General features: G+C 47.3%; 48 non-coding genes across 48 annotated transcripts; 35 read left to right on the top strand and 13 right to left on the bottom strand.

Moving 5' to 3' along the window:
- The first annotated feature begins 61 nt into the window (after positions 1-61).
- trnav-cac (transfer RNA valine (anticodon CAC)) lies at positions 62-134 on the top strand. Its single transcript has one exon. It is a non-coding gene; the product is annotated as a tRNA-Val (tRNA).
- An 87-nt stretch (positions 135-221) lies between these two features.
- On the top strand, positions 222-293 carry trnah-gug (transfer RNA histidin (anticodon GUG)). Its single transcript has one exon. It is a non-coding gene; the product is annotated as a tRNA-His (tRNA).
- A 1,429-nt stretch (positions 294-1,722) lies between these two features.
- trnav-aac (transfer RNA valine (anticodon AAC)) lies at positions 1,723-1,795 on the bottom strand. Its single transcript has one exon. It is a non-coding gene; the product is annotated as a tRNA-Val (tRNA).
- Positions 1,796-1,889: 94 nt separating this feature from the next.
- Positions 1,890-1,962, top strand: trnav-cac (transfer RNA valine (anticodon CAC)). Its single transcript has one exon. It is a non-coding gene; the product is annotated as a tRNA-Val (tRNA).
- Positions 1,963-2,049: 87 nt separating this feature from the next.
- Positions 2,050-2,121, top strand: trnah-gug (transfer RNA histidin (anticodon GUG)). Its single transcript has one exon. It is a non-coding gene; the product is annotated as a tRNA-His (tRNA).
- Positions 2,122-2,937: 816 nt separating this feature from the next.
- Positions 2,938-3,009, top strand: trnae-cuc (transfer RNA glutamic acid (anticodon CUC)). Its single transcript has one exon. It is a non-coding gene; the product is annotated as a tRNA-Glu (tRNA).
- A 542-nt stretch (positions 3,010-3,551) lies between these two features.
- On the bottom strand, positions 3,552-3,624 carry trnav-aac (transfer RNA valine (anticodon AAC)). Its single transcript has one exon. It is a non-coding gene; the product is annotated as a tRNA-Val (tRNA).
- Positions 3,625-3,718: 94 nt separating this feature from the next.
- trnav-cac (transfer RNA valine (anticodon CAC)) lies at positions 3,719-3,791 on the top strand. The gene has a single exon. It is a non-coding gene; the product is annotated as a tRNA-Val (tRNA).
- A 975-nt stretch (positions 3,792-4,766) lies between these two features.
- trnae-cuc (transfer RNA glutamic acid (anticodon CUC)) lies at positions 4,767-4,838 on the top strand. Its single transcript has one exon. It is a non-coding gene; the product is annotated as a tRNA-Glu (tRNA).
- A 542-nt stretch (positions 4,839-5,380) lies between these two features.
- trnav-aac (transfer RNA valine (anticodon AAC)) lies at positions 5,381-5,453 on the bottom strand. Its single transcript has one exon. It is a non-coding gene; the product is annotated as a tRNA-Val (tRNA).
- A 94-nt stretch (positions 5,454-5,547) lies between these two features.
- trnav-cac (transfer RNA valine (anticodon CAC)) lies at positions 5,548-5,620 on the top strand. The gene has a single exon. It is a non-coding gene; the product is annotated as a tRNA-Val (tRNA).
- An 87-nt stretch (positions 5,621-5,707) lies between these two features.
- On the top strand, positions 5,708-5,779 carry trnah-gug (transfer RNA histidin (anticodon GUG)). The gene has a single exon. It is a non-coding gene; the product is annotated as a tRNA-His (tRNA).
- An 816-nt stretch (positions 5,780-6,595) lies between these two features.
- trnae-cuc (transfer RNA glutamic acid (anticodon CUC)) lies at positions 6,596-6,667 on the top strand. Its single transcript has one exon. It is a non-coding gene; the product is annotated as a tRNA-Glu (tRNA).
- Positions 6,668-7,209: 542 nt separating this feature from the next.
- Positions 7,210-7,282, bottom strand: trnav-aac (transfer RNA valine (anticodon AAC)). The gene has a single exon. It is a non-coding gene; the product is annotated as a tRNA-Val (tRNA).
- A 94-nt stretch (positions 7,283-7,376) lies between these two features.
- On the top strand, positions 7,377-7,449 carry trnav-cac (transfer RNA valine (anticodon CAC)). The gene has a single exon. It is a non-coding gene; the product is annotated as a tRNA-Val (tRNA).
- An 87-nt stretch (positions 7,450-7,536) lies between these two features.
- trnah-gug (transfer RNA histidin (anticodon GUG)) lies at positions 7,537-7,608 on the top strand. Its single transcript has one exon. It is a non-coding gene; the product is annotated as a tRNA-His (tRNA).
- Positions 7,609-8,424: 816 nt separating this feature from the next.
- Positions 8,425-8,496, top strand: trnae-cuc (transfer RNA glutamic acid (anticodon CUC)). The gene has a single exon. It is a non-coding gene; the product is annotated as a tRNA-Glu (tRNA).
- Positions 8,497-9,038: 542 nt separating this feature from the next.
- On the bottom strand, positions 9,039-9,111 carry trnav-aac (transfer RNA valine (anticodon AAC)). Its single transcript has one exon. It is a non-coding gene; the product is annotated as a tRNA-Val (tRNA).
- A 94-nt stretch (positions 9,112-9,205) lies between these two features.
- trnav-cac (transfer RNA valine (anticodon CAC)) lies at positions 9,206-9,278 on the top strand. Its single transcript has one exon. It is a non-coding gene; the product is annotated as a tRNA-Val (tRNA).
- A 978-nt stretch (positions 9,279-10,256) lies between these two features.
- Positions 10,257-10,328, top strand: trnae-cuc (transfer RNA glutamic acid (anticodon CUC)). Its single transcript has one exon. It is a non-coding gene; the product is annotated as a tRNA-Glu (tRNA).
- Positions 10,329-10,870: 542 nt separating this feature from the next.
- Positions 10,871-10,943, bottom strand: trnav-aac (transfer RNA valine (anticodon AAC)). The gene has a single exon. It is a non-coding gene; the product is annotated as a tRNA-Val (tRNA).
- Positions 10,944-11,037: 94 nt separating this feature from the next.
- trnav-cac (transfer RNA valine (anticodon CAC)) lies at positions 11,038-11,110 on the top strand. The gene has a single exon. It is a non-coding gene; the product is annotated as a tRNA-Val (tRNA).
- An 87-nt stretch (positions 11,111-11,197) lies between these two features.
- Positions 11,198-11,269, top strand: trnah-gug (transfer RNA histidin (anticodon GUG)). Its single transcript has one exon. It is a non-coding gene; the product is annotated as a tRNA-His (tRNA).
- Positions 11,270-12,699: 1,430 nt separating this feature from the next.
- trnav-aac (transfer RNA valine (anticodon AAC)) lies at positions 12,700-12,772 on the bottom strand. The gene has a single exon. It is a non-coding gene; the product is annotated as a tRNA-Val (tRNA).
- A 94-nt stretch (positions 12,773-12,866) lies between these two features.
- On the top strand, positions 12,867-12,939 carry trnav-cac (transfer RNA valine (anticodon CAC)). Its single transcript has one exon. It is a non-coding gene; the product is annotated as a tRNA-Val (tRNA).
- An 87-nt stretch (positions 12,940-13,026) lies between these two features.
- On the top strand, positions 13,027-13,098 carry trnah-gug (transfer RNA histidin (anticodon GUG)). Its single transcript has one exon. It is a non-coding gene; the product is annotated as a tRNA-His (tRNA).
- Positions 13,099-13,914: 816 nt separating this feature from the next.
- On the top strand, positions 13,915-13,986 carry trnae-cuc (transfer RNA glutamic acid (anticodon CUC)). The gene has a single exon. It is a non-coding gene; the product is annotated as a tRNA-Glu (tRNA).
- Positions 13,987-14,875: 889 nt separating this feature from the next.
- On the bottom strand, positions 14,876-14,948 carry trnav-aac (transfer RNA valine (anticodon AAC)). Its single transcript has one exon. It is a non-coding gene; the product is annotated as a tRNA-Val (tRNA).
- Positions 14,949-15,042: 94 nt separating this feature from the next.
- Positions 15,043-15,115, top strand: trnav-cac (transfer RNA valine (anticodon CAC)). The gene has a single exon. It is a non-coding gene; the product is annotated as a tRNA-Val (tRNA).
- A 978-nt stretch (positions 15,116-16,093) lies between these two features.
- trnae-cuc (transfer RNA glutamic acid (anticodon CUC)) lies at positions 16,094-16,165 on the top strand. The gene has a single exon. It is a non-coding gene; the product is annotated as a tRNA-Glu (tRNA).
- A 542-nt stretch (positions 16,166-16,707) lies between these two features.
- trnav-aac (transfer RNA valine (anticodon AAC)) lies at positions 16,708-16,780 on the bottom strand. Its single transcript has one exon. It is a non-coding gene; the product is annotated as a tRNA-Val (tRNA).
- Positions 16,781-16,874: 94 nt separating this feature from the next.
- trnav-cac (transfer RNA valine (anticodon CAC)) lies at positions 16,875-16,947 on the top strand. The gene has a single exon. It is a non-coding gene; the product is annotated as a tRNA-Val (tRNA).
- Positions 16,948-17,034: 87 nt separating this feature from the next.
- Positions 17,035-17,106, top strand: trnah-gug (transfer RNA histidin (anticodon GUG)). Its single transcript has one exon. It is a non-coding gene; the product is annotated as a tRNA-His (tRNA).
- Positions 17,107-17,922: 816 nt separating this feature from the next.
- trnae-cuc (transfer RNA glutamic acid (anticodon CUC)) lies at positions 17,923-17,994 on the top strand. Its single transcript has one exon. It is a non-coding gene; the product is annotated as a tRNA-Glu (tRNA).
- A 542-nt stretch (positions 17,995-18,536) lies between these two features.
- On the bottom strand, positions 18,537-18,609 carry trnav-aac (transfer RNA valine (anticodon AAC)). Its single transcript has one exon. It is a non-coding gene; the product is annotated as a tRNA-Val (tRNA).
- A 94-nt stretch (positions 18,610-18,703) lies between these two features.
- Positions 18,704-18,776, top strand: trnav-cac (transfer RNA valine (anticodon CAC)). The gene has a single exon. It is a non-coding gene; the product is annotated as a tRNA-Val (tRNA).
- An 87-nt stretch (positions 18,777-18,863) lies between these two features.
- Positions 18,864-18,935, top strand: trnah-gug (transfer RNA histidin (anticodon GUG)). Its single transcript has one exon. It is a non-coding gene; the product is annotated as a tRNA-His (tRNA).
- Positions 18,936-19,751: 816 nt separating this feature from the next.
- trnae-cuc (transfer RNA glutamic acid (anticodon CUC)) lies at positions 19,752-19,823 on the top strand. The gene has a single exon. It is a non-coding gene; the product is annotated as a tRNA-Glu (tRNA).
- A 542-nt stretch (positions 19,824-20,365) lies between these two features.
- On the bottom strand, positions 20,366-20,438 carry trnav-aac (transfer RNA valine (anticodon AAC)). Its single transcript has one exon. It is a non-coding gene; the product is annotated as a tRNA-Val (tRNA).
- Positions 20,439-20,532: 94 nt separating this feature from the next.
- Positions 20,533-20,605, top strand: trnav-cac (transfer RNA valine (anticodon CAC)). The gene has a single exon. It is a non-coding gene; the product is annotated as a tRNA-Val (tRNA).
- Positions 20,606-20,692: 87 nt separating this feature from the next.
- Positions 20,693-20,764, top strand: trnah-gug (transfer RNA histidin (anticodon GUG)). Its single transcript has one exon. It is a non-coding gene; the product is annotated as a tRNA-His (tRNA).
- Positions 20,765-21,580: 816 nt separating this feature from the next.
- Positions 21,581-21,652, top strand: trnae-cuc (transfer RNA glutamic acid (anticodon CUC)). The gene has a single exon. It is a non-coding gene; the product is annotated as a tRNA-Glu (tRNA).
- A 542-nt stretch (positions 21,653-22,194) lies between these two features.
- trnav-aac (transfer RNA valine (anticodon AAC)) lies at positions 22,195-22,267 on the bottom strand. The gene has a single exon. It is a non-coding gene; the product is annotated as a tRNA-Val (tRNA).
- A 94-nt stretch (positions 22,268-22,361) lies between these two features.
- trnav-cac (transfer RNA valine (anticodon CAC)) lies at positions 22,362-22,434 on the top strand. The gene has a single exon. It is a non-coding gene; the product is annotated as a tRNA-Val (tRNA).
- Positions 22,435-23,409: 975 nt separating this feature from the next.
- Positions 23,410-23,481, top strand: trnae-cuc (transfer RNA glutamic acid (anticodon CUC)). The gene has a single exon. It is a non-coding gene; the product is annotated as a tRNA-Glu (tRNA).
- Positions 23,482-24,023: 542 nt separating this feature from the next.
- Positions 24,024-24,096, bottom strand: trnav-aac (transfer RNA valine (anticodon AAC)). The gene has a single exon. It is a non-coding gene; the product is annotated as a tRNA-Val (tRNA).
- Positions 24,097-24,190: 94 nt separating this feature from the next.
- Positions 24,191-24,263, top strand: trnav-cac (transfer RNA valine (anticodon CAC)). The gene has a single exon. It is a non-coding gene; the product is annotated as a tRNA-Val (tRNA).
- An 87-nt stretch (positions 24,264-24,350) lies between these two features.
- On the top strand, positions 24,351-24,422 carry trnah-gug (transfer RNA histidin (anticodon GUG)). Its single transcript has one exon. It is a non-coding gene; the product is annotated as a tRNA-His (tRNA).
- Positions 24,423-24,662: the final 240 nt, after the last annotated feature.

The following is a 24,662-nucleotide window of genomic DNA, read 5'->3' as shown; positions in this document are numbered from 1 at the left end:
ACTATAGACAGTCTATCCATTTGTATCGATTGCCCGTTGGCACGGTGAATACCAAGTGCCAGTTTCCGTAGTGTAGTGGTTATCACGTTCGCCTCACACGCGAAAGGTCCCCTGTTCGAGACTGGGCGGAAACAGTTATGCTTTTTTGTACGAGCTTGATTTACATCGGCAAAAGTGTATCTCATTCAAACTGAGATGGCCACTGACCACGTGATGACCCCGCCGTGATCGTATAGTGGTTAGTACTCTGTGTTGTGGCCGCAGCAACCCCGGTTCAAATCCGGGTTACGGCAGCTTTTATCCACCTCATCATCATTTCTCTCATTGTGAAGACACAATCATGATGAATGTTTGAATTGATGACCTTTGATCATTGCTTTCACTTTCTGTGTAACCAGTCTCCTTCTATCTTTAGACATGACACAAACAATCCTCAGGCCATTATGTATGCCAAAAACAAAACTTCCAATGTAGTGCAATAACCACTACTGTCTGTGAAGGTTCCCAGTTGTCCAAGTCATGGTATCCAAGAATGTGAATTATAGTGCGGGCGGGAGCTCCGGCTTGTTCTTTCGAACCGTGCCGACCATGGTGATCTCCGTCTTCAGGAGCTCCTGCGCTAGTCTGTAAGAGGTGAAGAAATTGTCAAACCTGATGTTGCGACCCCTCAGTCCCTCTGTCACATCGAGCACGACCCTCATCCCCTGGTTCTTCTCCGGGCCTCCGCTGATCGGCTTCCCGGTGTAGGCTTGCATCTTCCAAGCGCAACTCGACTTGGCGTCACAGGCCACTGCTGCAGTGAGGCTGCCACAAACCATTATTACAATTCTGCGTCCAGCCCATGATGATTTTGCACACGTCCCCAAGAAGTACACTGGGACCTTTGGTCGTGTCTACGAAACAGGCAACGGAAAACAGGACTTCAAAGAAAGACAGTGGGATACATGAACAACGACTGAAGAGAAATGCATAGAAATTGCACTGCTTCTAATCCATCAGAGACATGTTTGATCAAACCTGTGAATGAAACCGTGATTGTCTGCATAACTGGTCATAAAGAAATGTGTGGTCACTTGTCAAAAATTGCTAAAAACAACCCCCCTGTCAAGTCCCTGATGGTCTAGTGGTTAGGATTCGGCGCTCTCACTGCGGGGCCCGGGTCCGATTCCCGGTCAGGGAATCCTTTAGTCCTGCACCGCTATAGAATTATTCAATTTAGTCACCTTTTGGGCAATAATACTTGCTACCGGTGCTCAGGCCTTCACCAATCAAGAGGAAGCTCAAGTAAATGCTTCAGAACGAGTCATCATAATCTAAGGGGAGTGTAAGGGTGATATTTGCTCTGGCTTTTTCAAATCATCTGTCTTCCTTGTCCAGTGTGTATATGTTGTTGTCCACAAAGGAGTGTCGCTTTTCCTTCAACTGTAGGTGAACTGCTGACTCTTGTCCTGAAGAGCTGGCATTCTTGTGTTGAGCGACGTAATTGTAAGATGCTTGTTGGGTTTGCCCCGATGTACAGGTCTGTGCATTCTCACTGCTCTGGGCGGCATACACCAGTTTGCTCTTCTTGTGTTTGGGAGTGGTACGCCCAGAATGTCTTCATGGTAATCACTACCTTACGGAATAAAACTGAGAAGTACTGGTGCAACGACGCGGAGACAACAAGGTAACAGCAGGCATAGGTTCATGGACTCCAATCTGCACCGATGGACCGGACAAAACAGTTTCTGCCCAGTCTCGAACTGGGGACCTTTCGCGTGTTAGGCGCACGTGATAACCGCTACACTACAGAAACATGTACAACAGCTGTCAAGTACTTCTGTCTGCTACTATAGACAGTCTATCCATTTGTATCGATTGCCCGTTGGCACGGTGAATATCAAGTGCCAGTTTCCGTAGTGTAGTGGTTATCACGTTCGCCTCACAAGCGAAAGGTCCCCTGTTCGAGACTGGGCGGAAACAGTTATGCTTTTTTGTACGAGCTTGATTTACATCGGCAAAAGTGTATCTCATTCAAACTGAGATGGCCACTGACCACGTGATGACCCCGCCGTGATCGTATAGTGGTTAGTACTCTGTGTTGTGGCCGCAGCAACCCCGGTTCAAATCCGGGTTACGGCAGCTTTTATCCACCTCATCATCATTTCTCTCATTCTGAAGACAAAATCATGATGAATGTTTGAATTGATGACCTTTGATCATTGCTTTCACTTTCTGTGTAACCAGTCTCCTTCTATCTTTAGACATGACACAAACAATCCTCAGGCCATTATGTATGCCAAAAACAAAACTTCCAATGTAGTGCAATAACCACTACTGTCTGTGAAGGTTCCCAGTTGTCCAAGTCATGGTATCCAAGAATGTGAATTATAGTGCGGGCGGGAGCTCCGGCTTGTTCTTTCGAACCGTGCCGACCATGGTGATCTCCGTCTTCAGGAGCTCCTGCGCTAGTCTGTAAGAGGTGAAGAAATTGACAAACCTGATGTTGCGACCCCTCAGTCCCTCTGTCACATCGAGCACGACCCTCATCCCCTGGTTCTTCTCCGGGCCTCCGCTGATTGGCTTCCCGGTGTAGGCTTGCATCTTCCAAGCGCAACTCGATTTGGCGTCACAGGCCACTGCTGCAGTGAGGCTGCCACAAACCATTATTACAATTCTGCGTCCAGCCCATGATGATTTTGCACACGTCCCCAAGAAGTACACTGGGACCTTTGGTCGTGTCTACGAAACAGGCAACGGAAAACAGGACTTCAAAGAAAGACAGGGGGATACATGAACAACGACTGAAGAGAAATGCATAGAAATTGCACTGCTTCTAATCCATCAGAGACATGTTTGATCAAACCTGTGAATGAAACCGTGATTGTCTGCATAACTGGTCATAAAGAAATGTGTGGTCACTTGTCAAAAATTGCTAAAAACAACCCCCCTGTCAAGTCCCTGATGGTCTAGTGGTTAGGATTCGGCGCTCTCACCGCCGCGGCCCGGGTTCGATTCCCGGTCAGGGAATCCTTTAGTCCTGCACCGCTATAGAATTATTCAATTTAGTCACCTTTTGGGCAATAATACTTGCTACCGGTGCTCAGGCCTTCACCAATCAAGAGGAAGCTCAAGTAAATGCTTCAGAACGAGTCATCATAATCTAAGGGGAGTGTAAGGGTGATATTTGCTCTGGCTTTTTCAAATCATCTGTCTTCCTTGTCCAGTGTGTATATGTTGTTGTCCACAAAGGAGTGTCGCTTTTCCTTCAACTGTAGGTGAACTGCTGACTCTTGTCCTGAAGAGCTGGCATTCTTGTGTTGAGCGACGTAATTGTAAGATGCTTGTTGGGTTTGCCCCGATGTACAGGTCTGTGCATTCTCACTGCTCTGGACGGCATACACCAGTTTGCTCTTCTTGTGTTTGGGAGTGGTACGCCCAGAATGTCTTCATGGTAATCACTACCTTATGGAATAAAACTGAGAAGTACTGGTGCAACGACGCGGAGACAACAAGGTAACAGCAGGCATAGGTTCATGGACTCCAATCTGCACCGATGGACCGGACAAAACAGTTTCTGCCCAGTCTCGAACTGGGGACCTTTCGCGTGTTAGGCGAAGGTGATAACCGCTACACTACAGAAACATGTACAACAGCTGTCAAGTACTTCTGTCTGCTACTATAGACAGTCTATCCATTTGTATCGATTGCCCGTTGGCACGGTGAATACCAAGTGCCAGTTTCCGTAGTGTAGTGGTTATCACGTTCGCCTCACCCGCGAAAGGTCCCCTGTTCGAGACTGGGCGGAAACAGTTATGCTTTTTTGTACGAGCTTGATTTACATCGGCAAAAGTGTATCTCATTCAAACTGAGATGGCCACTGACCACGTGATGACCCCGCCGTGATCGTATAGTGGTTAGTACTCTGTGTTGTGGCCGCAGCAACCCCGTTTCAAATCCGGGTTACGGCAGCTTTTATCCACCTCATCATCATTTCTCTCATTGTGAAGACAAAATCATGATGAATGTTTGAATTGATGACCTTTGATCATTGCTTTCACTTTCTGTGTAACCAGTCTCCTTCTATCTTTAGACATGACACAAACAATCCTCAGGCCATTATGTATGCCAAAAACAAAACTTCCAATGTAGTGCAATAACCACTACTGTCTGTGAAGGTTCCCAGTTGTCCAAGTCATGGTATCCAAGAATGTGAATTATAGTGCGGGCGGGAGCTCCGGCTTGTTCTTTCGAACCGTGCCGACCATGGTGATCTCCGTCTTCAGGAGCTCCTGCGCTAGTCTGTAAGAGGTGAAGAAATTGTCAAACCTGATGTTGCGACCCCTCAGTCCCTCTGTCACATCGAGCACGACCCTCATCCCCTGGTTCTTCTCTGGGCCTCCGCTGATCGGCTTCCCGGTGTAGGCTTGCATCTTCCAAGCGCAACTCGATTTGGCGTCACAGGCCACTGCTGCAGTGAGGCTGCCACAAACCATTATTACAATTCTGCGTCCAGCCCATGATGATTTTGCACACGTCCCCAAGAAGTACACTGGGACCTTTGGTCGTGTCTACGAAACAGGCAACGGAAAACAGGACTTCAAAGAAAGACAGGGGGATACATGAACAACGACTGAAGAGAAATGCATAGAAATTGCACTGCTTCTAATCCATCAAAGACATGTTTGATCAAACCTGTGAATGAAACCGTGATTGTCTGCATAACTGGTCATAAAGAAATGTGTGGTCACTTGTCAAAAATTGCTAAAAACAACCCCCCTGTCAAGTCCCTGATGGTCTAGTGGTTAGGATTCGGCGCTCTCACCGCCGCGGCCCGGGTCCGATTCCCAGTCAGGGAATCCTTTAGTCCTGCACCGCTATAGAATTATTCAATTTAGTCACCTTTTGGGCAATAATACTTGCTACCGGTGCTCAGGCCTTCACCAATCAAGAGGAAGCTCAAGTAAATGCTTCAGAACGAGTCATCATAATCTAAGGGGAGTGTAAGGGTGATATTTGCTCTGGCTTTTTCAAATCATCTGTCTTCCTTGTCCAGTGTGTATATGTTGTTGTCCACAAAGGAGTGTCGCTTTTCCTTCAACTGTAGGTGAACTGCTGACTCTTGTCCTGAAGAGCTGGCATTCTTGTGTTGAGCGACGTAATTGTAAGATGCTTGTTGGTTTTCCCCCGATGTACAGGTCTGTGCATTCTCACTGCTCTGGACGGCATACACCAGTTTGCTCTTCTTGTGTTTGGGAGTGGTACGCCCAGAATGTCTTCATGGTAATCACTACCTTATGGAATAAAACTGAGAAGTACTGGTGCAACGACGCGGAGACAACAAGGTAACAGCAGGCATAGGTTCATGGACTCCAATCTGCACCGATGGACCGGACAAAACAGTTTCTGCCCAGTCTCGAACTGGGGACCTTTCGCGTGTTAGGCGAACGTGATAACCGCTACACTACAGAAACATGTACAACAGCTGTCAAGTACTTCTGTCTGCTACTATAGACAGTCTATCCATTTGTATCGATTGCCCGTTGGCACGGTGAATACCAAGTGCCAGTTTCCGTAGTGTAGTGGTTATCACGTTCGCCTCACACGCGAAAGGTCCCCTGTTCGAGACTGGGCGGAAACAGTTATGCTTTTTTGTACGAGCTTGATTTACATCGGCAAAAGTGTATCTCATTCAAACTGAGATGGCCACTGACCACGTGATGACCCCGCCGTGATCGTATAGTGGTTAGTACTCTGTGTTGTGGCCGCAGCAACCCCGGTTCAAATCCGGGTTACGGCAGCTTTTATCCACCTCATCATCATTTCTCTCATTGTGAAGACACAATCATGATGAATGTTTGAATTGATGACCTTTGATCATTGCTTTCACTTTCTGTGTAACCAGTCTCCTTCTATCTTTAGACATGACACAAACAATCCTCAGGCCATTATGTATGCCAAAAACAAAACTTCCAATGTAGTGCAATAACCACTACTGTCTGTGAAGGTTCCCAGTTGTCCAAGTCATGGTATCCAAGAATGTGAATTATAGTGCGGGCGGGAGCTCCGGCTTGTTCTTTCGAACCGTGCCGACCATGGTGATCTCCGTCTTCAGGAGCTCCTGCGCTAGTCTGTAAGAGGTGAAGAAATTGTCAAACCTGATGTTGCGACCCCTCAGTCCCTCTGTCACATCGAGCACGACCCTCATCCCCTGGTTCTTCTCCGGGCCTCCGCTGATCGGCTTCCCGGTGTAGGCTTGCATCTTCCAAGCGCAACTCGATTTGGCGTCACAGGCCACTGCTGCAGTGAGGCTGCCACAAACCATTATTACAATTCTGCGTCCAGCCCATGATGATTTTGCACACGTCCCCAAGAAGTACACTGGGACCTTTGGTCGTGTCTACGAAACAGGCAACGGAAAACAGGACTTCAAAGAAAGACAGGGGGATACATGAACAACGACTGAAGAGAAATGCATAGAAATTGCACTGCTTCTAATCCATCAGAGACATGTTTGATCAAACCTGTGAATGAAACCGTGATTGTCTGCATAACTGGTCATAAAGAAATGTGTGGTCACTTGTCAAAAATTGCTAAAAACAACCCCCCTGTCAAGTCCCTGATGGTCTAGTGGTTAGGATTCGGCGCTCTCACCACCGCGGCCCGGGTCCGATTCCCGGTCAGGGAATCCTTTAGTCCTGCACCGCTATAGAATTATTCAATTTAGTCACCTTTTGGGCAATAATACTTGCTACCGGTGCTCAGGCCTCCACCAATCAAGAGGAAGCTCAAGTAAATGCTTCAGAACGAGTCATCATAATCTAAGGGGAGTGTAAGGGTGATATTTGCTCTGGCTTTTTCAAATCATCTGTCTTCCTTGTCCAGTGTGTATATGTTGTTGTCCACAAAGGAGTGTCGCTTTTCCTTCAACTGTAGGTGAACTGCTGACTCTTGTCCTGAAGAGCTGGCATTCTTGTGTTGAGCGACGTAATTGTAAGATGCTTGTTGGGTTTGCCCCGATGTACAGGTCTGTGCATTCTCACTGCTCTGGACGGCATACACCAGTTTGCTCTTCTTGTGTTTGGGAGTGGTACGCCCAGAATGTCTTCATGGTAATCACTACCTTATGGAATAAAACTGAGAAGTACTGGTGCAACGACGCGGAGACAACAAGGTAACAGCAGGCATAGGTTCATGGACTCCAATCTGCACCGATGGACCGGACAAAACAGTTTCTGCCCAGTCTCGAACTGGGGACCTTTCGCGTGTTAGGCGAACGTGATAACCGCTACACTACAGAAACATGTACAACAGCTGTCAACTACTTCTGTCTGCTACTATAGACAGTCAATCCATTTGTATCGATTGCCCGTTGGCACGGTGAATACCAAGTGCCAGTTTCCGTAGTGTAGTGGTTATTGCGTTCGCCTCACAAGCGAAAGGTCCCCTGTTCGAGACTGGGCGGAAACAGTTATGCTTTTTTGTACGAGCTTGATTTACATCGGCAAAAGTGTATCTCATTCAAACTGAGATGGCCACTGACCACGTGATGACCCCGCCGTGATCGTATAGTGGTTAGTACTCTGTGTTGTGGCCGCAGCAACCCCGGTTCAAATCCGGGTTACGGCAGCTTTTATCCACCTCATCATCATTTCTCTCATTGTGAAGACAAAATCATGATGAATGTTTGAATTGATGACCTTTGATCATTGCTTTCACTTTCTGTGTAACCAGTCTCCTTCTATCTTTAGACATGACACAAACAATCCTCAGGCCATTATGTATGCCAAAAACAAAACTTCCAATGTAGTGCAATAACCACTACTGTCTGTGAAGGTTCCCAGTTGTCCAAGTCATGGTATCCAAGAATGTGAATTATAGTGCGGGCGGGAGCTCCGGCTTGTTCTTTCGAACCGTGCCGACCATGGTGATCTCCGTCTTCAGGAGCTCCTGCGCTAGTCTGTAAGAGGTGAAGAAATTGTCAAACCTGATGTTGCGACCCCTCAGTCCCTCTGTCACATCGAGCACGACCCTCATCCCCTGGTTCTTCTCCGGGCCTCCGCTGATCGGCTTCCCGGTGTAGGCTTGCATCTTCCAAGCGCAACTCGATTTGGCGTCACAGGCCACTGCTGCAGTGAGGCTGCCACAAACCATTATTACAATTCTGCGTCCAGCCCATGATGATTTTGCACACGTCCCCAAGAAGTACACTGGAACCTTTGGTCGTGTCTACGTAACAGGCAACGGAAAACAGGACTTCAAAGAAAGACAGGGGGATACATGAACAACGACTGAAGAGAAATGCATAGAAATTGCACTGCTTCTAATCCATCAGAGACATGTTTGATCAAACCTGTGAATGAAACCGTGATTGTCTGCATAACTGGTCATAAAGAAATGTGTGGTCACTTGTCAAAAATTGCTAAAAACAACCCCCCTGTCAAGTCCCTGATGGTCTAGTGGTTAGGATTCGGCGCTCTCACCGCCGCGGCCCGGGTCCGATTCCCGGTCAGGGAATCCTTTAGTCCTGCACCGCTATAGAATTATTCAATTTAGTCACCTTTTGGGCAATAATACTTGCTACCGGTGCTCAGGCCTTCACCAATCAAGAGGAAGCTCAAGTAAGTGCTTCAGAACGAGTCATCATAATCTAAGGGGAGTGTAAGGGTGATATTTGCTCTGGCTTTTTCAAATCATCTGTCTTCCTTGTCCAGTGTGTATATGTTGTTGTCCACAAAGGAGTGTCGCTTTTCCTTCAACTGTAGGTGAACTGCTGACTCTTGTCCTGAAGAGCTGGCATTCTTGTGTTGAGCGACGTAATTGTAAGATGCTTGTTGGGTTTGCCCCGATGTACAGGTCTGTGCATTCTCACTGCTCTGGACGGCATACACCAGTTTGCTCTTCTTGTGTTTGGGAGTGGTACGCCCAGAATGTCTTCATGGTAATCACTACCTTATGGAATAAAACTGAGAAGTACTGGTGCAACGACGCGGAGACAACAAGGTAACAGCAGGCATAGGTTCATGGACTCCAATCTGCACCGATGGACCGGACAAAACAGTTTCTGCCCAGTCTCGAACTGGGGACCTTTCGCGTGTTAGGCGAACGTGATAACCGCTACACTACAGAAACATGTACAACAGCTGTCAAGTACTTCTGTCTGCTACTATAGACAGTCTATCCATTTGTATCGATTGCCCGTTGGCACGGTGAAGACCAAGTGCCAGTTTCCGTAGTGTAGTGGTTATCACGTTCGCCTCACACGCGAAAGGTCCCCTGTTCGAGACTGGGCGGAAACAGTTATGTTTTTTTGTACGAGCTTGATTTACATCGGCAAAAGTGTATCTCATTCAAACTGAGATGGCCACTGACCACGTGATGACCCCGCCGTGATCATATAGTGGTTAGTACTCTGTGTTGTGGCCGCAGCAACCCCGTTTCAAATCCGGGTTACGGCAGCTTTTATTATCCACCTCATCATCATTTCTCTCATTGTGAAGACAAAATCATGATGAATGTTTGAATTGATGACATTTGATCATTGCTTTCACTTTCTGTGTAACCAGTCTCCTTCTATCTTTAGACATGACACAAACAATCCTCAGGCCATTATGTATGCCAAAAACAAAACTTCCAATGTAGTGCAATAACCACTACTGTCTGTGAAGGTTCCCAGTTGTCCAAGTCATGGTATCCAAGAATGTGAATTATAGTGCGGGCGGGAGCTCCGGCTTGTTCTTTCGAACCGTGCCGACCATGGTGATCTCCGTCTTCAGGAGCTCCTGCGCTAGTCTGTAAGAGGTGAAGAAATTGTCAAACCTGATGTTGCGACCCCTCAGTCCCTCTGTCACATCGAGCACGACCCTCATCCCCTGGTTCTTCTCCGGGCCTCCGCTGATCGGCTTCCCGGTGTAGGCTTGCATCTTCCAAGCGCAACTCGATTTGGCGTCACAGGCCACTGCTGCAGTGAGGCTGCCACAAACCATTATTACAATTCTGCGTCCAGCCCATGATGATTTTGCACACGTCCCCAAGAAGTACACTGGGACCTTTGGTCGTGTCTACGAAACAGGCAACGGAAAACAGGACTTCAAAGAAAGACAGGGGGATACATGAACAACGACTGAAGAGAAATGCATAGAAATTGCACTGCTTCTAATCCATCAGAGACATGTTTGATCAAACCTGTGAATGAAACCGTGATTGTCTGCATAACTGGTCATAAAGAAATGTGTGGTCACTTGTCAAAAATTGCTAAAAACAACCCCCCTGTCAAGTCCCTGATGGTCTAGTGGTTAGGATTCGGCGCTCTCACCGCCGCGGCCCGGGTCCGATTCCCGGTCAGGGAATCCTTTAGTCCTGCACCGCTATAGAATTATTCAATTTAGTCACCTTTTGGGCAATAATACTTGCTACCGGTGCTCAGGCCTTCACCAATCAAGAGGAAGCTCAAGTAAATGCTTCAGAACGAGTCATCATAATCTAAGGGGAGTGTAAGGGTGATATTTGCTCTGGCTTTTTCAAATCATCTGTCTTCCTTGTCCAGTGTGTATATGTTGTTGTCCACAAAGGAGTGTCGCTTTTCCTTCAACTGTAGGTGAACTGCTGACTCTTGTCCTGAAGAGCTGGCATTCTTGTGTTGAGCGACGTAATTGTAAGATGCTTGTTGGGTTTGCCCCGATGTACAGGTCTGTGCATTCTCACTGCTCTGGACGGCATACACCAGTTTGCTCTTCTTGTGTTTGGGAGTGGTACGCCCAGAATGTCTTCATGGTAATCACTACCTTATGGAATAAAACTGAGAAGTACTGGTGCAACGACGCGGAGACAACAAGGTAACAGCAGGCATAGGTTCATGGACTCCAATCTGCACCGATGGACCGGACAAAACAGTTTCTGCCCAGTCTCGAACTGGGGACCTTTCGCGTGTTAGGCGAACGTGATAACCGCTACACTACAGAAACATGTACAACAGCTGTCAAGTACTTCTGTCTGCTACTATAGACAGTCTATCCATTTGTATCGATTGCCCGTTGGCACGGTGAATACCAAGTGCCAGTTTCCGTAGTGTAGTGGTTATCACGTTCGCCTCACACGCGAAAGGTCCCCTGTTCGAGACTGGGCGGAAACAGTTATGCTTTTTTGTACGAGCTTGATTTACATCGGCAAAAGTGTATCTCATTCAAACTGAGATGGCCACTGACCACGTGATGACCCCGCCGTGATCGTATAGTGGTTAGTACTCTGTGTTGTGGCCGCAGCAACCCCGGTTCAAATCCGGGTTACGGCAGCTTTTATCCACCTCATCATCATTTCTCTCATTGTGAAGACAAAATCATGATGAATGTTTGAATTGATGACCTTTGATCATTGCTTTCACTTTCTGTGTAACCAGTCTCCTTCTATCTTTAGACATGACACAAACAATCCTCAGGCCATTATGTATGCCAAAAACAAAACTTCCAATGTAGTGCAATAACCACTACTGTCTGTGAAGGTTCCCAGTTGTCCAAGTCATGGTATCCAAGAATGTGAATTATAGTGCGGGCGGGAGCTCCGGCTTGTTCTTTCGAACCGTGCCGACCATGGTGATCTCCGTCTTCAGGAGCTCCTGCGCTAGTCTGTAAGAGGTGAAGAAATTGTCAAACCTGATGTTGCGACCCCTCAGTCCCTCTGTCACATCGAGCACGACCCTCATCCCCTGGTTCTTCTCCGGGCCTCCGCTGATCGGCTTCCCGGTGTAGGCTTGCATCTTCCAAGCGCAACTCGATTTGGCGTCACAGGCCACTGCTGCAGTGAGGCTGCCACAAACCATTATTACAATTCTGCGTCCAGCCCATGATGATTTTGCACACGTCCCCAAGAAGTACACTGGGACCTTTGGTTGTGTCTACCAAACAGGCAACGGAAAACAGGACTTCAAAGAAAGACAGGGGGATACATGAACAACGACTGAAGAGAAATGCATAGAAATTGCACTGCTTCTAATCCATCAGAGACATGTTTGATCAAACCTGTGAATGAAACCGTGATTGTCTGCATAACTGGTCATAAAGAAATGTGTGGTCACTTGTCAAAAATTGCTAAAAACAACCCCCCTGTCAAGTCGCTGATGGTCTAGTGGTTAGGATTCGGCGCTCTCACCGCCGCGGCCCGGGTCCGATTCCCAGTCAGGGAATCCTTTAGTCCTGCACCGCTATAGAATTATTCAATTTAGTCACCTTTTGGGCAATAATACTTGCTACCGGTGCTCAGGCCTTCACCAATCAAGAGGAAGCTCAAGTAAATGCTTCAGAACGAGTCATCATAATCTAAGGGGAGTGTAAGGGTGATATTTGCTCTGGCTTTTTCAAATCATCTGTCTTCCTTGTCCAGTGTGTATATGTTGTTGTCCACAAAGGAGTGTCGCTTTTCCTTCAACTGTAGGTGAACTGCTGACTCTTGTCCTGAAGAGCTGGCATTCTTGTGTTGAGCGACGTAATTGTAAGATGCTTGTTGGGTTTGCCCCGATGTACAGGTCTGTGCATTCTCACTGCTCTGGACGGCATACACCAGTTTGCTCTTCTTGTGTTTGGGAGTGGTACGCCCAGAATGTCTTCATGGTAATCACTACCTTATGGAATAAAACTGAGAAGTACTGGTGCAACGACGCGGAGACAACAAGGTAACAGCAGGCATAGGTTCATGGACTCCAATCTGCACCGATGGACCGGACAAAACAGTTTCTGCCCAGTCTCGAACTGGGGACCTTTCGCGTGTTAGGCGAACGTGATAACCGCTACACTACAGAAACATGTACAACAGCTGTCAAGTACTTCTGTCTGCTACTATAGACAGTCTATCCATTTGTATCGATTGCCCGTTGGCACGGTGAATACCAAGTGCCAGTTTCCGTAGTGTAGTGGTTATCACGTTCGCCTCACACGCGAAAGGTCCCCTGTTCGAGACTGGGCGGAAACAGTTATGCTTTTTTGTACGAGCTTGATTTACATCGGCAAAAGTGTATCTCATTCAAACTGAGATGGCCACTGACCACGTGATGACCCCGCCGTGATCGTATAGTGGTTAGTACTCTGTGTTGTGGCCGCAGCAACCCCGGTTCAAATCCGGGTTACGGCAGCTTTTATCCACCTCATCATCATTTCTCTCATTGTGAAGACAAAATCATGATGAATGTTTGAATTGATGACCTTTGATCATTGCTTTCACTTTCTGTGTAACCAGTCTCCTTCTATCTTTAGACATGACACAAACAATCCTCAGGCCATTATGTATGCCAAAAACAAAACTTCCAATGTAGTGCAATAACCACTACTGTCTGTGAAGGTTCCCAGTTGTCCAAGTCATGGTATCCAAGAATGTGAATTATAGTGCGGGCGGGAGCTCCGGCTTGTTCTTTCGAACCGTGCCGACCATGGTGATATCCGTCTTCAGGAGCTCCTGCGCTAGTCTGTAAGAGGTGAAGAAATTGTCAAACCTGATGTTGCGACCCCTCAGTCCCTCTGTCACATCGAGCACGACCCTCATCCCCTGGTTCTTCTCCGGGCCTCCGCTGATCGGCTTCCCGGTGTAGGCTTGCATCTTCCAAGCGCAACTCGATTTGGCGTCACAGGCCACTGCTGCAGTGAGGCTGCCACAAACCATTATTACAATTCTGCGTCCAGCCCATGATGATTTTGCACACGTCCCCAAGAAGTACACTGGGACCTTTGGTCGTGTCTACGAAACAGGCAACGGAAAACAGGACTTCAAAGAAAGACAGGGGGATACATGAACAACGACTGAAGAGAAATGCATAGAAATTGCACTGCTTCTAATCCATCAGAGACATGTTTGATCAAACCTGTGAATGAAACCGTGATTGTCTGCATAACTGGTCATAAAGAAATGTGTGGTCACTTGTCAAAAATTGCTAAAAACAACCCCCCTGTCAAGTCCCTGATGGTCTAGTGGTTAGGATTCGGCGCTCTCACCGCCGCGGCCCGGGTCCGATTCCCGGTCAGGGAATCCTTTAGTCCTGCACCGCTATAGAATTATTCAATTTAGTCACCTTTTGGGCAATAATACTTGCTACCGGTGCTCAGGCCTTCACCAATCAAGAGGAAGCTCAAGTAAATGCTTCAGAACGAGTCATCATAATCTAAGGGGAGTGTAAGGGTGATATTTGCTCTGGCTTTTTCAAATCATCTGTCTTCCTTGTCCAGTGTGTATATGTTGTTGTCCACAAAGGAGTGTCGCTTTTCCTTCAACTGTAGGTGAACTGCTGACTCTTGTCCTGAAGAGCTGGCATTCTTGTGTTGAGCGACGTAATTGTAAGATGCTTGTTGGGTTTGCCCCGATGTACAGGTCTGTGCATTCTCACTGCTCTGGACGGCATACACCAAAAAAAAATCCCCATACAGTAAAAACAATAACATACCAAGCACTATCATCTAGCATCCATTCATCAGAAAACTAGAAAATTATACATTAGAGGGTCATCATAATCTAAGGGGAGTGTAAGGGTGATATTTGCTCTGGCTTTTTCAAATCATCTGTCTTCCTTGTCCAGTGTGTATATGTTGTTGTCCACAAAGGAGTGTCGCTTTTCCTTCAACTGTAGGTGAACTGCTGACTCTTGTCCTGAAGAGCTGGCATTCTTGTGTTGAGCGACGTAATTGTAAGATGCTTGTTGGGTTTGCCCCGATGTACAGGTCTGTGCATTCTCACTGCTCTGGACGGCATACACCAGTTTGCTCTTCTTGTGTTTGGGAGTGGTACGCCCAGAATGTCTTCATGGTAATCACTACCTTATGGAATAAAACTGAGAAGTACTGGTGCAACGACGCGGAGACAACAAGGTAACAGCAGGCATAGGTTCATGGACTCCAATCTGCACCGATGGACCGGACAAAACAGTTTCTGCCCAGTCTCGAACTGGGGACCTTTCGCGTGTTAGGCGAACGTGATAACCGCTACACTACAGAAACATGTACAACAGCTGTCAAGTACTTCTGTCTGCTACTATAGACAGTCTATCCATTTGTATCGATTGCCCGTTGGCACGGTGAAGACCAAGTGCCAGTTTCCGTAGTGTAGTGGTTATCACGTTCGCCTCACACGCGAAAGGTCCCCTGTTCGAGACTGGGCGGAAACAGTTATGTTTTTTTGTACGAGCTTGATTTACATCGGCAAAAGTGTATCTCATTCAAACTGAGATGGCCACTGACCACGTGATGACCCCGCCGTGATCATATAGTGGTTAGTACTCTGTGTTGTGGCCGCAGCAACCCCGTTTCAAATCCGGGTTACGGCAGCTTTTATTATCCACCTCATCATCATTTCTCTCATTGTGAAGACAAAATCATGATGAATGTTTGAATTGATGACCTTTGATCATTGCTTTCACTTTCTGTGTAACCAGTCTCCTTCTATCTTTAGACATGACACAAACAATCCTCAGGCCATTATGTATGCCAAAAACAAAACTTCCAATGTAGTGCAATAACCACTACTGTCTGTGAAGGTTCCCAGTTGTCCAAGTCATGGTATCCAAGAATGTGAATTATAGTGCGGGCGGGAGCTCCGGCTTGTTCTTTCGAACCGTGCCGACCATGGTGATCTCCGTCTTCAGGAGCTCCTGCGCTAGTCTGTAAGAGGTGAAGAAATTGTCAAACCTGATGTTGCGACCCCTCAGTCCCTCTGTCACATCGAGCACGACCCTCATCCCCTGGTTCTTCTCCGGGCCTCCGCTGATCGGCTTCCCGGTGTAGGCTTGCATCTTCCAAGCGCAACTCGATTTGGCGTCACAGGCCACTGCTGCAGTGAGGCTGCCACAAACCATTATTACAATTCTGCGTCCAGCCCATGATGATTTTGCACACGTCCCCAAGAAGTACACTGGGACCTTTGGTCGTGTCTACGAAACAGGCAACGGAAAACAGGACTTCAAAGAAAGACAGGGGGATACATGAACAACGACTGAAGAGAAATGCATAGAAATTGCACTGCTTCTAATCCATCAGAGACATGTTTGATCAAACCTGTGAATGAAACCGTGATTGTCTGCATAACTGGTCATAAAGAAATGTGTGGTCACTTGTCAAAAATTGCTAAAAACAACCCCCCTGTCAAGTCCCTGATGGTCTAGTGGTTAGGATTCGGCGCTCTCACCGCCGCGGCCCGGGTCCGATTCCCGGTCAGGGAATCCTTTAGTCCTGCACCGCTATAGAATTATTCAATTTAGTCACCTTTTGGGCAATAATACTTGCTACCGGTGCTCAGGCCTTCACCAATCAAGAGGAAGCTCAAGTAAATGCTTCAGAACGAGTCATCATAATCTAAGGGGAGTGTAAGGGTGATATTTGCTCTGGCTTTTTCAAATCATCTGTCTTCCTTGTCCAGTGTGTATATGTTGTTGTCCACAAAGGAGTGTCGCTTTTCCTTCAACTGTAGGTGAACTGCTGACTCTTGTCCTGAAGAGCTGGCATTCTTGTGTTGAGCGACGTAATTGTAAGATGCTTGTTGGGTTTGCCCCGATGTACAGGTCTGTGCATTCTCACTGCTCTGGACGGCATACACCAGTTTGCTCTTCTTGTGTTTGGGAGTGGTACGCCCAGAATGTCTTCATGGTAATCACTACCTTATGGAATAAAACTGAGAAGTACTGGTGCAACGACGCGGAGACAACAAGGTAACAGCAGGCATAGGTTCATGGACTCCAATCTGCACCGATGGACCGGACAAAACAGTTTCTGCCCAGTCTCGAACTGGGGACCTTTCGCGTGTTAGGCGAACGTGATAACCGCTACACTACAGAAACATGTACAACAGCTGTCAAGTACTTCTGTCTGCTACTATAGACAGTCTATCCATTTGTATCGATTGCCCGTTGGCACGGTGAATACCAAGTGCCAGTTTCCGTAGTGTAGTGGTTATCACGTTCGCCTCACACGCGAAAGGTCCCCTGTTCGAGACTGGGCGGAAACAGTTATGCTTTTTTGTACGAGCTTGATTTACATCGGCAAAAGTGTATCTCATTCAAACTGAGATGGCCACTGACCACGTGATGACCCCGCCGTGATCGTATAGTGGTTAGTACTCTGTGTTGTGGCCGCAGCAACCCCGGTTCAAATCCGGGTTACGGCAGCTTTTATCCACCTCATCATCATTTCTCTCATTGTGAAGACAAAATCATGATGAATGTTTGAATTGATGACCTTTGATCATTGCTTTCACTTTCTGTGTAACCAGTCTCCTTCTATCTTTAGACATGACACAAACAATCCTCAGGCCATTATGTATGCCAAAAACAAAACTTCCAATGTAGTGCAATAACCACTACTGCCTGTGAAGGTTCCCAGTTGTCCAAGTCATGGTATCCAAGAATGTGAATTATAGTGCGGGCGGGAGCTCCGGCTTGTTCTTTCGAACCGTGCCGACCATGGTGATCTCCGTCTTCAGGAGCTCCTGCGCTAGTCTGTAAGAGGTGAAGAAATTGTCAAACCTGATGTTGCGACCCCTCAGTCCCTCTGTCACATCGAGCACGACCCTCATCCCCTGGTTCTTCTCCGGGCCTCCGCTGATCGGCTTCCCGGTGTAGGCTTGCATCTTCCAAGCGCAACTCGATTTGGCGTCACAGGCCACTGCTGCAGTGAGGCTGCCACAAACCATTATTACAATTCTGCGTCCAGCCCATGATGATTTTGCACACGTCCCCAAGAAGTACACTGGGACCTTTGGTCGTGTCTACGAAACAGGCAACGGAAAACAGGACTTCAAAGAAAGACAGGGGGATACATGAACAACGACTGAAGAGAAATGCATAGAAATTGCACTGCTTCTAATCCATCAGAGACATGTTTGATCAAACCTGTGAATGAAACCGTGATTGTCTGCATAACTGGTCATAAAGAAATGTGTGGTCACTTGTCAAAAATTGCTAAAAACAACCCCCCTGTCAAGTCCCTGATGGTCTAGTGGTTAGGATTCGGCGCTCTCACCGCCGCGGCCCGGGTCCGATTCCCGGTCAGGGAATCCTTTAGTCCTGCACCGCTATAGAATTATTCAATTTAGTCAACTTTTGGGCAATAATACTTGCTACCGGTGCTCAGGCCTTCACCAATCAAGAGGAAGCTCAAGTAAATGCTTCAGAACGAGTCATCATAATCTAAGGGGAGTGTAAGGGTGATATTTGCTCTGGCTTTTTCAAATCATCTGTCTTCCTTGTCCAGTGTGTATATGTTGTTGTCCACAAAGGAGTGTCGCTTTTCCTTCAACTGTAGGTGAACTGCTGACTCTTGTCCTGAAGAGCTGGCATTCTTGTGTTGAGCGACGTAATTGTAAGATGCTTGTTGGGTTTGCCCCGATGTACAGGTCTGTGCATTCTCACTGCTCTGGACGGCATACACCAGTTTGCTCTTCTTGTGTTTGGGAGTGGTACGCCCAGAATGTCTTCATGGTAATCACTACCTTATGGAATAAAACTGAGAAGTACTGGTGCAACGACGCGGAGACAACAAGGTAACAGCAGGCATAGGTTCATGGACTCCAATCTGCACCGATGGACCGGACAAAACAGTTTCTGCCCAGTCTCGAACTGGGGACCTTTCGCGTGTTAGGCGAACGTGATAACCGCTACACTACAGAAACATGTACAACAGCTGTCAAGTACTTCTGTCTGCTACTATAGACAGTCTATCCATTTGTATCGATTGCCCGTTGGCATGGTGAATACCAAGTGCCAGTTTCCGTAGTGTAGTGGTTATCACGTTCGCCTCACACGCGAAAGGTCCCCTGTTCGAGACTGGGCGGAAACAGTTATGCTTTTTTGTACGAGCTTGATTTACATCGGCAAAAGTGTATCTCATTCAAACTGAGATGGCCACTGACCACGTGATGACCCCGCCGTGATCGTATAGTGGTTAGTACTCTGTGTTGTGGCCGCAGCAACCCCGGTTCAAATCCGGGTTACGGCAGCTTTTATCCACCTCATCATCATTTCTCTCATTGTGAAGACAAAATCATGATGAATGTTTGAATTGATGACCTTTGATCATTGCTTTCACTTTCTGTGTAACCAGTCTCCTTCTATCTTTAGACATGACACAAACAATCCTCAGGCCATTATGTATGCCAAAAACAAAACTTCCAATGTAGTGCAATAACCACTACTGTCTGTGAAGGTTCCCAGTTGTCCAAGTCATGGTATCCAAGAATGTGAATTATAGTGCGGGCGGGAGCTCCGGCTTGTTCTTTCGAACCGTGCCGACCATGGTGATCTCCGTCTTCAGGAGCTCCTGCGCTAGTCTGTAAGAGGTGAAGAAATTGTCAAACCTGATGTTGCGACCCCTCAGTCCCTCTGTCACATCGAGCACGACCCTCATCCCCTGGTTCTTCTCCGGGCCTCCGCTGATCGGCTTCCCGGTGTAGGCTTGCATCTTCCAAGCGCAACTCGATTTGGCGTCACAGGCCACTGCTGCAGTGAGGTTGCCACAAACCATTATTACAATTCTGCGTCCAGCCCATGATGATTTTGCACACGTCCCCAAGAAGTACACTGGGACCTTTGGTCGTGTCTACGAAACAGGCAACGGAAAACAGGACTTCAAAGAAAGACAGGGGGATACATGAACAACGACTGAAGAGAAATGCATAGAAATTGCACTGCTTCTAATCCATCAGAGACATGTTTGATCAAACCTGTGAATGAAACCGTGATTGTCTGCATAACTGGTCATAAAGAAATGTGTGGTCACTTGTCAAAAATTGCTAAAAACAACCCCCCTGTCAAGTCCCTGATGGTCTAGTGGTTAGGATTCGGCGCTCTCACTGCCGCGGCCCGGGTCCGATTCCCGGTCAGGGAATCCTTTAGTCCTGCACCGCTATAGAATTATTCAATTTAGTCACCTTTTGGGCAATAATACTTGCTACCGGTGCTCAGGCCTTCACCAATCAAGAGGAAGCTCAAGTAAATGCTTCAGAACGAGTCATCATAATCTAAGGGGAGTGTAAGGGTGATATTTGCTCTGGCTTTTTCAAATCATCTGTCTTCCTTGTCCAGTGTGTATATGTTGTTGTCCACAAAGGAGTGTCGCTTTTCCTTCAACTGTAGGTGAACTGCTGACTCTTGTCCTGAAGAGCTGGCATTCTTGTGTTGAGCGACGTAATTGTAAGATGCTTGTTGGTTTTCCCCCGATGTACAGGTCTGTGCATTCTCACTGCTCTGGACGGCATACACCAGTTTGCTCTTCTTGTGTTTGGGAGTGGTACGCCCAGAATGTCTTCATGGTAATCACTACCTTATGGAATAAAACTGAGAAGTACTGGTGCAACGACGCGGAGACAACAAGGTAACAGCAGGCATAGGTTCATGGACTCCAATCTGCACCGATGGACCGGACAAAACAGTTTCTGCCCAGTCTCGAACTGGGGACCTTTCGCGTGTTAGGCGAACGTGATAACCGCTACACTACAGAAACATGTACAACAGCTGTCAAGTACTTCTGTCTGCTACTATAGACAGTCTATCCATTTGTATCGATTGCCCGTTGGCACGGTGAATACCAAGTGCCAGTTTCCGTAGTGTAGTGGTTATCACGTTCGCCTCACACGCGAAAGGTCCCCTGTTCGAGACTGGGCGGAAACAGTTATGCTTTTTTGTACGAGCTTGATTTACATCGGCAAAAGTGTATCTCATTCAAACTGAGATGGCCACTGACCACGTGATGACCCCGCCGTGATCGTATAGTGGTTAGTACTCTGTGTTGTGGCCGCAGCAACCCCGGTTCAAATCCGGGTTACGGCAGCTTTTATCCACCTCATCATCATTTCTCTCATTGTGAAGACAAAATCATGATGAATGTTTGAATTGATGACCTTTGATCATTGCTTTCACTTTCTGTGTAACCAGTCTCCTTCTATCTTTAGACATGACACAAACAATCCTCAGGCCATTATGTATGCCAAAAACAAAACTTCCAATGTAGTGCAATAACCACTACTGTCTGTGAAGGTTCCCAGTTGTCCAAGTCATGGTATCCAAGAATGTGAATTATAGTGCGGGCGGGAGCTCCGGCTTGTTCTTTCGAACCGTGCCGACCATGGTGATCTCCGTCTTCAGGAGCTCCTGCGCTAGTCTGTAAGAGGTGAAGAAATTGTCAAACCTGATGTTGCGACCCCTCAGTCCCTCTGTCACATCGAGCACGACCCTCATCCCCTGGTTCTTCTCTGGGCCTCCGCTGATCGGCTTCCCGGTGTAGGCTTGCATCTTCCAAGCGCAACTCGATTTGGCGTCACAGGCCACTGCTGCAGTGAGGCTGCCACAAACCATTATTACAATTCTGCGTCCAGCCCATGATGATTTTGCACACGTCCCCAAGAAGTACACTGGGACCTTTGGTCGTGTCTACGAAACAGGCAACGGAAAACAGGACTTCAAAGAAAGACAGGGGGATACATGAACAACGACTGAAGAGAAATGCATAGAAATTGCACTGCTTCTAATCCATCAGAGACATGTTTGATCAAACCTGTGAATGAAACCGTGATTGTCTGCATAACTGGTCATAAAGAAATGTGTGGTCACTTGTTAAAAATTGCTAAAAACAACCCCCCTGTCAAGTCCCTGATGGTCTAGTGGTTAGGATTCGGCGCTCTCACCGCCGCGGCCCGGGTCCGATTCCCGGTCAGGGAATCCTTTAGTCCTGCACCGCTATAGAATTATTCAATTTAGTCACCTTTTGGGCAATAATACTTGCTACCGGTGCTCAGGCCTCCACCAATCAAGAGGAAGCTCAAGTAAATGCTTCAGAACGAGTCATCATAATCTAAGGGGAGTGTAAGGGTGATATTTGCTCTGGCTTTTTCAAATCATCTGTCTTCCTTGTCCAGTGTGTATATGTTGTTGTCCACAAAGGAGTGTCGCTTTTCCTTCAACTGTAGGTGAACTGCTGACTCTTGTCCTGAAGAGCTGGCATTCTTGTGTTGAGCGACGTAATTGTAAGATGCTTGTTGGGTTTGCCCCGATGTACAGGTCTGTGCATTCTCACTGCTCTGGACGGCATACACCAGTTTGCTCTTCTTGTGTTTGGGAGTGGTACGCCCAGAATGTCTTCATGGTAATCACTACCTTATGGAATAAAACTGAGAAGTACTGGTGCAACGACGCGGAGACAACAAGGTAACAGCAGGCATAGGTTCATGGACTCCAATCTGCACCGATGGACCGGACAAAACAGTTTCTGCCCAGTCTCGAACTGGGGACCTTTCGCGTGTTAGGCGAACGTGATAACCGCTACACTACAGAAACATGTACAACAGCTGTCAAGTACTTCTGTCTGCTACTATAGACAGTCTATCCATTTGTATCGATTGCCCGTTGGCACGGTGAATACCAAGTGCCAGTTTCCGTAGTGTAGTGGTTATCGCGTTCGCCTCACACGCGAAAGGTCCCCTGTTCGAGACTGGGCGGAAACAGTTATGCTTTTTTGTACGAGCTTGATTTACATCGGCAAAAGTGTATCTCATTCAAACTGAGATGGCCACTGACCACGTGATGACCCCGCCGTGATCATATAGTGGTTAGTACTCTGTGTTGTGGCCGCAGCAACCCCGGTTCAAATCCGGGTTACGGCAGCTTTTATCCACCTCATCATCATTTCTCTCATTGTGAAGACAAAATCATGATGAATGTTTGAATTGATGACCTTTGATCATTGCTTTCACTTTCTGTGTAACCAGTCTCCTTCTATCTTTAGACATGACACAAACAATCCTCAGGCCATTATGTATGCCAAAAACAAAACTTCCAATGTAGTGCAATAACCACTACTGTCTGTGAAGGTTCCCAGTTGTCCAAGTCATGGTATCCAAGAATGTGAATTATAGTGCGGGCGGGAGCTCCGGCTTGTTCTTTCGAACCGTGCCGACCATGGTGATCTCCGTCTTCAGGAGCTCCTGCGCTAGTCTGTAAGAGGTGAAGAAATTGTCAAACCTGATGTTGCGACCCCTCAGTCCCTCTGTCACATCGAGCACGACCCTCATCCCCTGGTTCTTCTCCGGGCCTCCGCTGATCGGCTTCCCGGTGTAGGCTTGCATCTTCCAAGCGCAACTCGATTTGGCGTCACAGGCCACTGCTGCAGTGAGGCTGCCACAAACCATTATTACAATTCTGCGTCCAGCCCATGATGATTTTGCACACGTCCCCAAGAAGTACACTGGGACCTTTGGTCGTGTCTACGAAACAGGCAACGGAAAACAGGACTTCAAAGAAAGACAGGGGGATACATGAACAACGACTGAAGAGAAATGCATAGAAATTGCACTGCTTCTAATCCATCAGAGACATGTTTGATCAAACCTGTGAATGAAACCGTGATTGTCTGCATAACTGGTCATAAAGAAATGTGTGGTCACTTGTTAAAAATTGCTAAAAACAACCCCCCTGTCAAGTCCCTGATGGTCTAGTGGTTAGGATTCGGCGCTCTCACCGCCGCGGCCCGGGTCCGATTCCCGGTCAGGGAATCCTTTAGTCCTGCACCGCTATAGAATTATTCAATTTAGTCACCTTTTGGGCAATAATACTTGCTACCGGTGCTCAGGCCTCCACCAATCAAGAGGAAGCTCAAGTAAATGCTTCAGAACGAGTCATCATAATCTAAGGGGAGTGTAAGGGTGATATTTGCTCTGGCTTTTTCAAATCATCTGTCTTCCTTGTCCAGTGTGTATATGTTGTTGTCCACAAAGGAGTGTCGCTTTTCCTTCAACTGTAGGTGAACTGCTGACTCTTGTCCTGAAGAGCTGGCATTCTTGTGTTGAGCGACGTAATTGTAAGATGCTTGTTGGGTTTGCCCCGATGTACAGGTCTGTGCATTCTCACTGCTCTGGACGGCATACACCAGTTTGCTCTTCTTGTGTTTGGGAGTGGTACGCCCAGAATGTCTTCATGGTAATCACTACCTTATGGAATAAAACTGAGAAGTACTGGTGCAACGACGCGGAGACAACAAGGTAACAGCAGGCATAGGTTCATGGACTCCAATCTGCACCGATGGACCGGACAAAACAGTTTCTGCCCAGTCTCGAACTGGGGACCTTTCGCGTGTTAGGCGAACGTGATAACCGCTACACTACAGAAACATGTACAACAGCTGTCAAGTACTTCTGTCTGCTACTATAGACAGTCTATCCATTTGTATCGATTGCCCGTTGGCACGGTGAATACCAAGTGCCAGTTTCCGTAGTGTAGTGGTTATCGCGTTCGCCTCACACGCGAAAGGTCCCCTGTTCGAGACTGGGCGGAAACAGTTATGCTTTTTTGTACGAGCTTGATTTACATCGGCAAAAGTGTATCTCATTCAAACTGAGATGGCCACTGACCACGTGATGACCCCGCCGTGATCGTATAGTGGTTAGTACTCTGTGTTGTGGCCGCAGCAACCCCGGTTCAAATCCGGGTTACGGCAGCTTTTATCCACCTCATCATCATTTCTCTCATTGTGAAGACAAAATCATGATGAATGTTTGAATTGATGACCTTTGATCATTGCTTTCACTTTCTGTGTAACCAGTCTCCTTCTATCTTTAGACATGACACAAACAATCCTCAGGCCATTATGTATGCCAAAAACAAAACTTCCAATGTAGTGCAATAACCACTACTGTCTGTGAAGGTTCCCAGTTGTCCAAGTCATGGTATCCAAGAA

The sequence above is a fragment of the Genypterus blacodes genome, unplaced genomic scaffold (genome assembly GCF_046128005.1).
Source record: "Genypterus blacodes isolate CSIRO-AG114 ecotype Tasmania unplaced genomic scaffold, CSIRO-AGI_Gbla_v1 ptg000013l_1, whole genome shotgun sequence".
Lineage (NCBI taxonomy): Eukaryota > Metazoa > Chordata > Actinopteri > Ophidiiformes > Ophidiidae > Genypterus > Genypterus blacodes.
Note: the sequence above shows the minus strand (reverse complement) of the source record. Positions and strands in the feature narration are given on the sequence as shown.